This window comes from Pyrus communis, unplaced genomic scaffold (genome assembly GCF_041283825.1).
Source record: "Pyrus communis isolate YQ-2024b unplaced genomic scaffold, ASM4128382v1 ptg000141l, whole genome shotgun sequence".
In the NCBI taxonomy this organism is placed as follows: Eukaryota; Viridiplantae; Streptophyta; class Magnoliopsida; order Rosales; family Rosaceae; genus Pyrus; species Pyrus communis.
Genome location: NW_028291042.1, coordinates 1 through 10,000, shown reverse-complemented (window position 1 = coordinate 10,000; position 10,000 = coordinate 1). Strand labels below are relative to the sequence as shown.

The following is a 10,000-nucleotide window of genomic DNA, read 5'->3' as shown; positions in this document are numbered from 1 at the left end:
AAAAAAAAAATACAAACAGATGTCACGTTTCACGATATATATAGTAGTGGGGGATTATGGGACAAAAAATAAATCCACTTGGTTTCAGACTTGGTGCAACCCAAGATCATCATTCTCTTTGGTTTGCACAACCAAAAAATTATTCAAAGGATCTACAAGAAGATCAAAAAATACGAGATTGTATCAAAAATTATGTGCAAAATAATATGAAAATATCCTCTAATGTAGAGGGAATTGCACGTATAGAGATTCAAAAAAGAATCGATTTGATTCAGGTCATAATCTATATGGGATTCCCCAAGTTATTAATAGAAGACAGGACTCGAAGAATAGAAGAATTACAGACGCATGTACAAAAAGAACTCAATTGTGTAAACCGAAAACTCAACATTGCTATTACAAGAATTGCAAATCCTTACGGGCACCCCAATATTCTTGCAGAATTTATAGCCGGACAATTAAAGAATAGAGTTTCATTTCGCAAAGCAATGAAAAAAGCTATTGAATTAACTGAACAGGCAGGTACAAAAGGGATTCAAGTACAAATTGCAGGGCGTATCGACGGAAAAGAAATTGCACGTGTTGAATGGATCCGAGAAGGTAGAGTTCCTCTACAAACCATTCGAGCTAAAATTGATTATTGTTCCTATGCAGTTCGAACTATCTATGGGGTATTAGGCATCAAAATTTGGATATTTGTAGACGAGGAATAATAAGAACTTACTTGACTTATATTTAGTTCTATCTGGTGATAAAACAAAAAATGGCAAACTCTTTCATTCTTTTTCTGGTAAATAATAAAAAAAAAGAACAATTCTATAAGGTTGAATAAAAATTCGATTAATCATTTGATATAATTGCTATGCTTAGTGTGTGACTCGTTGGTTTTTTTAGGGTTGGGATTCAAAAAAATGGACAGCCCATAGTACAAACTGATAACTATAGAACTAATAACCAACTCATCACTTCGTGTTATCTGGATAGAAAGAACCAGTCAAGATATGATATATAAGTCATATCATTGTAGCAACTGAAATCTTTTTTACATAAACAAACAAAAAAAATCTGATTATGGGTTGTAAAGCAATATCAAGTATACAGATAAATGGAAGGGTGAGAGAAAGATAGAAAAATAATATTAATGATATATAATTCCAATATGTAAGGTCTATGAGTCATCTCATATAAAGGGAATGTAATAAAGCATCAATACTGATTGATCCATAATTAGACAAATCCGTGCATAGAACAAAAAATCAAGAGCCCCGAGCCAATAAAGACTGAGAAGGTTGACTCAAGAAGAAATTTAATTGGAGGCTCCGTTGTAAAATTAAGACCTAATCATTAATCGAGAAGTGGTGGGAACGACAGAACCTGTGAATGCATAAGATTCTATTGAAAACGAATCCTAATGATTCATTGAGTAGGATGGCGGAACGAACCGGAAACCTATTCATTTATTCTGAGAGGTCATGTCATAGACTAATCTTACAACTGAATGTTGAAAGAGTAAATATTCGCCCGCGAATTTTTTTTTTTTTTTTCTAAATTTTAGTCGATTCGAAATAAAAGGAAAAACAAAATAAAGATTCATTATAGCGTTCTACCAAAACGACATTATCTATAAATAGAATACGTGTTAAATTATAAATTATATAAATACGTGTTAAATTATATATTAAAACACAAAAAATTTCTAATTTATAATCGATTAGATCAAATTTCAAAGAATCCCACGATTCCATAGATTATTAACCGTGTATTTTTTTTGTTTAATTTTTTTTAATTGTTTAATTCGCGAGGAGCTGGATGAGAAGAAACTCTCATGTCCGGTTCTGTAGTAGAGATGGATGGAATTGCTAAACAACCATCAACTATAACCCCAAAAGAACCAGATTCCGTAAACAACACAGAGGAAGAATGAAAGGAATATCTTATCGAGGTAATCGTATTTGCTTCGGTAGATATGCTCTTCAAGCGCTTGAACCCGCTTGGATCACATCTAGACAAATAGAAGCAGGGCGGCGAGCAATGACACGAAATGCACGCCGCGGTGGAAAAATATGGGTACGCATATTTCCAGACAAACCTGTTACAGTAAGACCTACAGAAACACGTATGGGTTCGGGGAAAGGATCTCCCGAATATTGGGTAGCTGTCGTTAAACCCGGTAGAATACTTTATGAAATGAGCGGAGTAGCAGAAAATATAGCTAGAAGGGCTATTTCAATAGCGGCATCTAAAATGCCTATACGAACTCAATTCATTCTTTCTGGATAGGAATGTAGAAACAAACGAAAGGGGTTTTTGGGATAAAAAAAAAACAATTGCAGGTTTCTTTTTTTGTTTTGAACAAATAATATTTCTTTTTTTTATTTATACCTTTGCATTGAAAAAGAAAAAACCGATAAAAAAATGATATGATTCAACCTCAAACCCATTTGAATGTAGCGGATAACAGCGGGGCCCGAAAATTGATGTGTATTCGAATCATAGGAGCTAGTAATCGACGATATGCTCATATTGGTGACATTATTGTTGCTGTAATCAAGGAAGCAGTACCAAATACACCTCTAGAAAGATCAGAAGTGGTCCGAGCTGTCATTGTACGTACTTGTAAAGAACTCAAACGCGACAACGGTATGATAATACGATATGATGACAACGCTGCGGTTGTTATTGATCAAGAAGGAAATCCAAAAGGAACCCGAATTTTCGGCGCGATCGCCCGGGAATTAAGACAGTTAAATTTCACTAAAATAGTTTCATTAGCACCTGAAGTATTATAGGGGAAGACCTTAATATAGTATTTGAATGAAATTGATTAAATTTATTTAATTAATTAGTAAATTGTTTATCTATCACGTATATATCTTTAATAATTCATAAATAAAAAAAAAAAAAAAAGAATTCATAAATATTAAAAAATTCAGAAAAAAAGAAAAAGAGCATGTTGATTATATCAAAATTCGGGGGAAACAAAAATCTTAGTTTATCATGAGTAAAGACACTATTGCTGACATAATAACCTCTATACGAAATGCTGACATGAATAAAAAAAGAACAGTTCGAATACCATCTACTAACATCACTGAAAATATTGTTAAAATCCTTTTCCAAGAAGGTTTTATTGAAAACGTGAGAAAACATCAAGAAAGCAATAAATATTTTTTGGTTTTAACCCTACGACATAGAAGAAATAGGAAAGGACCATATAGAACTGTTTTAAATTTAAAACGGATCAGTCGACCCGGTCTACGAATATATTCTAACTATCAACGAATTCCTAGAATTTTAGGCGGAATGGGGGTTGTAATTCTTTCTACTTCTCGAGGTATAATGACAGACCGAAAGGCTCGACTAGAAGGAATCGGCGGAGAAGTTTTGTGTTATATATGGTAATCTTTCTAATAGCCGACACGGTCCTATTTGTGAAAAAAGAGAAAGGACAAGTTTAGAATATTATCCCTCTTACATTAGTTGATACTTCAAAGCGGTTTTACCTGGAATGAAACAACAAAAATGGATTCATGAGGGTTTAATTACTGAACAACTTACCGATGGTATGTATCTTCCGGATTCGTTTAGATAACAAAAAAATTATTCAGGTTTTTGTTTCGTAAAGGATTTCATGTAGTTTTATACGTATACTACCAGGAAATAGACTAAAAATTGAGGTAAGTCCTTATGATTCAACCAAAGGGCGTATAATTTAGAGACTCCAAAGCAAAGACTTGAATGATTAGGCGGTTTTTTCAATTTCAACATTCTTTCGTGAGGATACAATTCGAAATTAAAAATTTCAAGAAACTTATTTTCTTCCAATAAGTAGATTCGGAATTAAAAAAAGGAATGACAAATATGAAAATAAGGGCCTCCGTTCGTAAAATTTGTGAAAAATGTCGATTGATCCGTAGGCGGGGACGAATTATAGTAATTTGTTCTAACCCGAGACATAAACAAAGACAAGGATAATCTTTCTAAAACAAAAAGACTCTCGAAATCTAAAGGACCCGATGTACAGATGTACAAATAAATAAATAAAAAAAAAAAAAAAGAATAAGGATCTGTTTTGACATGAAATGGATATATCCATATATCTCTGACTTATATTTATGAGATGATAAAATATGGCAAAACCTATACCAAAAATTGGTTCGCGTAGAAATAGACGTATTGGTTCACGTAAGAATACACGTAGAATCCCCAAGGGAGTTATTCATGTTCAAGCAAGTTTCAACAATACCATTGTGACTGTTACAGATGTACGGGGTCGAGTAATTTCTTGGTCCTCTGCCGGGGCTTGTGGATTCAAGGGTACAAGAAGGGGTACACCATTTGCCGCTCAAACCGCAGCAGGAAATGCTATTCGGACAGTAGTGGATCAAGGTATGCAACGAGCAGAAGTTATGATAAAAGGCCCGGGTCTCGGAAGAGATGCGGCATTAAGAGCTATTCGTAGAAGTGGTATACTATTAAGTTTCATACGGGATGTAACTCCTATGCCACATAATGGCTGTAGGCCTCCTAAAAAAAGACGTGTGTAAAAATAAACATTGAAGAGATTTCAAGAGAAATAAATAATTCAATGATTTGATCAAATAATATACTATGGTTCGAGAGAAAGTAACAGTATCTACTCGGACACTACAGTGGAAGTGTGTTGAATCAAGAGCAGACAGTAAGCGTCTTTATTATGGACGCTTTATTCTGGCCCCACTTATGAAAGGTCAAGCCGATACAATAGGCATTGCAATGCGAAGAGCTTTGCTCGGAGAAATAGAAGGTACATGTATCACACGCGCAAAATCTGAGAAAATACCACATGAATATTCTACCATAGTAGGTATTCAAGAATCCGTACATGAAATTTTAATGAATTTGAAAGAAATTGTCTTGAAAAGTAATCTGTATGGAACTCGTAACGCGTCTATTTGTGTCAAGGGTCCTGGATATGTAACTGCTCAAGACATTATCTTACCACCTTCTGTGGAAATTGTTGATAATACACAGTATATAGCTAACCTAACAGAACCAATTAATTTGTGTATTGAATTACAAATCGAGAGGAATCGCGGATATCGTATAAAAACGCCAAATAACTTTCAAGACGGAAGTTATCCTATAGATGCTGTATTCATGCCTGTTCGAAATGCGAATCATAGTATTCATTCTTATGTGAATGGGAATGAAAAACAAGAGATACTTTTTCTCGAAATATGGACAAATGGAAGTTTAACTCCTAAAGAAGCACTTCATGAAGCCTCCCGGAATTTGATTAATTTATTTATTCCTTTTTTACATGCAGAAGAAGAAAACTTACATTTAGAAAATAATCAACACAAAGTGACTTTACCCCTCTTTACTTATCATGATAGATTGGCTAAACAAAGGAAAAATAAAAAAGAAATCGCATTGAAATATATTTTTATTGACCAATCAGAATTGCTCCCCAGGGTCTATAATTGCCTCAAAAGGTCCAATATACATACATTATTGGACCTTTTGAATAACAGTCAAGAAGATCTTATGAAAATGAAACATTTTCGCATAGAAGATGTCAAACATATATTGAACATTCTAGAAATAAAAAAAGCATTTCGAATAAATTTTTATGAGTTATTTACTTTTTTTCTTTTTTTTTTTTTCTAAAGTTTTGTCTAAACAGATAAAAATGCGTTTTGAATCTTGAATCTTTAGCACAATCCATATATTCCGAATAGGTCCAAAATTAAATTGAATAGATGTATCTAGGGAAAATTCACTTTGAAGCGACTATTCCCTAGATACACACGTCATAATATACTTTTTTTTATTTCACAGTTGAATCGATTTAAAAAAGACCTAAAGTTAAGGACTTATCAATAGGTAGTGTTGCTCCAATACCCAACCAAAGGGCTACTACAGTACCAATCAAAAAGACGGTTGTCGCTACGGGACGACGAAATGGATTTTGGAATTTATTAACATTCTCCAAAAAAGGTACTGTTAATAATCCCGCAGGTACTGAAACCATTAAAAGAACGCCCAATAACTTATTTGGCACTGTACGAAGTATTTGAAATACGGGAAAGAAATACCATTCAGGCAATATTTCCAAAGGAGTTGCAAATGGATCCGCGGGTTCACCAATCATTGATGGTTCTAGAACCGCTAAGCCTACGTTACATGCAATAGTACCTAAAATTACTACTGGAAAAATATATAAAAGATCATTTGGCCATGCGGGCTCTCCGTAATAATTATGACCCATCCCTTTAGCCAATTTAGCTCTTAACACAGGATCGTTCAAGTCAGGTTTTTTTGTTATTAGGATAGGTGAATTATTCTAGATCCATCCCCCGAAAGAACCGGACATGATAATTTTTCATCATCCAGCTCGAGCACGAATCAAACGAATCAAATGGATCCATATAAAAAAATTGATATGTTATCCATATCCACACATATATGAATGATTCTATGTAAGAAAACGGATTCCCTTTTTCGCAGTTGCAACAACTAACCATTGCAAGGAATTCAGTTCTTACAGATAAATGCTCAATACCCAAGTAGGCTTACAAAATTGATCATGATCAAATGCTTTATGGGTCGTCTCAGATCTTGCAATTGGCCTTTATCCCCTAAATATCGAGACTGTTTACATACAAAGCAAAGGATTTACTTGTTACTAATATAGTCTAGCCTCTGTTCTTCTTTAGATCCCTTGTTTCACTCCGATAGTATCATAAATCGAGTCAATGCAGAGGAAATGAATACATTTCTATACTATTTAGTAAGTGAAATATATAAAACATAATCCGGATTATGCCAATCACTTATTCTACTGGATCTTACGGAGCCTGTTCATATCATACACGACATGATCGGGTCTGATCATAGAAAAGATTCTCTTCAAACGAACCGGCCTATCTTCTGTATGGGGCTTACGCGGTGGTTGGAACAAAGACACATTTTTTTGTTGTGAATTCAAATGTGGCAGATAGATAAGGACATATATCTGCAAGGCCCGATCAATAGTTCAAGTCACACACTCCCATAATCCATTTTATCTTCGGAAAATTCACTTCAACTATGAGTGTCAAAAAAATAATACATTTTTGTAGAGTTGAAGAGAAATATCCCAATACATGTCTTATTTTTTTTTCAATAATCCATATTTGTAGCAATGAAATACTAGTGTTCCTACCTCAAGTGATAGATGATTGATTACAAGATGGTATATATTCTTTATAAAGGACCAGAAATACCTTGCTTACGTATCATTGGGAAGTGCATTAACATAAATACGGCGGTAAGAAGAGGTAATACAAAAGTGTGTAAACTATAAAAAACGAGTCAAAGTGGATTGTCCTACACTAGCACTTCCGCGTAATAACTCTACCAGAGGCGAGCCTATTACAGGAATAGCGTCTGGTACGCCTGTTACAATTTTTACTGCCCAATAACCAATTTGGTCCCGAGGTAAGGAATAACCAGTTACACCAAAAGATGCGGTCAATACACCCAAAACCACACCTGTAACCCAAGTCAATTCACGAGGTTTTTTAAAGCCGCCGGTGAGATACACGCGAAATACGTGCAGGATCATCATTAGGACCATCATACTTGCCGACCATCGATGAACTGATCGGATTAACCAACCAAAATTAGCTTCAGTCATTATATATTGAACAGAAGCAAAGGCCTCCGTAACGGTCGGACGATAATAAAAAGTCATAGCAAACCCGGTAGCTACTTGTACTAAAAAACAAGTAAGCGTAATTCCCCCTAGACAATAAAATATGTTGACGTGAGGAGGAACATATTTACTAGTTATATCATCGGCAATTGCCTGAATCTCAAGACGTTCTTCGAACCAATCATAGATTTTATTGAGATAGGTAAATCAAGGGGACCCCCCCGGAGAACCGTATATGAAAATTTCATCTCGTACGGCTCAAACAGAAACACCCAAATACTAGTTCTAACGGATGTGTGTAATATAAAGTTTGAAGTTTATTAATTCTATGATTTATGATTCAATTTTTTTTTTGAAGATACTAAAGAATAAAATCCGAAAGCTCTTCTTTGTGGTTATAATGCCAAAAAATCAAGTCGGCTCATTCGTCTATATATTGATCGTTATAGGCCTCTTGAATCTTCTATTTACCTATTTTCTTTGGTGTTATTTATGTGTAATGCGGCTTTACTGCTGTTTTCTTTATTATTGATAGGAATTCTCTTGTTAAGACCCTATAGAATTGATTAAAACCTCAGATTCATACTAAAACCACGATGATTCAATAAAACCCTTTCAAACTAAGTCTAAGTCCCAAAATTCCCTGAGTAAGAACCATTGGATCATCACTTATTCAATGAATAGATATAATGACTAAAAATCCAAACCAAAGAAACCTTTGTTTTGTCCTTTGATCAAAATAAGCATAAACGAAAGTTTGAAAGAATAAAAATATTTCTATTTATAACTTCTAACTCTTTGAAAAAATTTTTTGAAGTCCGGACACGAGGTCTGACTATTAAGTATGAATCATAGTTCTAATAGTAATCTATTTCATATATTCCGTGCTCCAGATACTAGAATGAATATCCGACGAAGTAAAACCATCTCTATCAAGATGACAGACCCATTCTCTGTACTATCCATAGGATCATTTATACCAAGTCACACACTCATATTCCGGAAATACAGAAACAAAGAAATTCCACGGTCAAACTACCAAAATAGAATGGGATAAAAATCAGAAACCTAAACGCTTCACTTTGTATTGAAAAAGCCAGTTAATGGTTCTTGGGAATCTAATTCATTGAAATTCCATCCAGTAAAATGGAAGAATTATAAATCTCCAAAATAATAGATAGGAATATCGCGAATAGAGCCATTGCGAGACCCATCAAAGGAGTAGTTCCCCACCCAGGAGCTACTTTACCATATTCTGAATTCAATGGTTTCAATAAACTCCCCGCATTAGTTCGTTTTGGGCGGCCAGATCTAGAACTACCTTCAACGGTTTGTGTAGCCATAATATTTTATATTCAGTAAGATCTGTTGACTTTGTATACCATTCCGTTGTAAATAAATGATCTTATCATAGATCCATTGAGGTCTTAAAACTTTATAATGTCTTAAAACTATATAATCATGGAAACAGCAACCCTAGTTGCCATCTTTTTATCTGGTTTACTTGTAAGTTTTACTGGGTACGCCTTATATACTGCTTTTGGGCAACCCTCTCAACAACTAAGAGATCCATTCGAGGAACACGGGGACTAGTTGAAGTACGGATCCTCCCAATATTGGGAGGATCCGTACTTCAATTGAGATAATGACAAATCATTTCACCTTTTTAGTTGGAACTTTAGGCGGGTCTCGAAAAAAGATAGCGAAAAAAATTATTCCTAGAGTTGAGACTAAAAGGAATGTATAAACCAATGCTTCCATAGATTCGATCGTGGTTTACAATTATAGCTTCCATACCTGTTTATTTGGGATCGTCTCCCGGATAAATAAAGAACAAGAGTCAAAGAAAAGGCAGTGATTCAAATCAAGATTTATCTGGTACCCCATCTAAAAATCACAAAAAGAAAATAAAAATGAAAAGTAACAAGTAACAAAGCATATTGTATCAGACTACTTGTCTTCTTGTAGTTGGATCTCCAAGTTTTTGGAATGCTCCAAATTCCACTTGAGCATCTAAATCTGGATCAATACCAGCAAAAACATCTCGAAACAAGGTTCTAGCACCATGCCAAATGTGTCCGAAGAAGAAGAGCAAAGCAAACGAAGCATGTCCAAAAGTAAACCAACCCCGTGGACTGCTACGAAAAACACCATCGGATTTCAAAGTAGCACGATCTAATTCAAAAATCTCACCCAATTGAGCACGTCTAGCATATTTTTTCACAGTAGCGGGATCGCTATAACTGACTCCGTTGAGTTCGCCGCCATAGAACTCGACAGTTACACCTACTTGTTCGACACTATATTTAGATTCCGCCC

General features: G+C 34.7%; 1 pseudogene across 1 annotated transcript; it reads right to left on the bottom strand.

The window, feature by feature from the left end:
- Positions 1 to 7,032: 7,032 nt before the first annotated feature.
- LOC148687856 (cytochrome b6-like) lies at positions 7,033 to 9,954 on the bottom strand (annotated as a pseudogene). The gene is made up of 2 exons (XR_015960101.1): positions 9,359 to 9,954; positions 7,033 to 9,288 (listed from the first exon to the last, which is right to left on the bottom strand). The product of XR_015960101.1 is annotated as a cytochrome b6-like (transcript).
- Between the last annotated feature and the right edge of the window lie 46 nt (positions 9,955 to 10,000).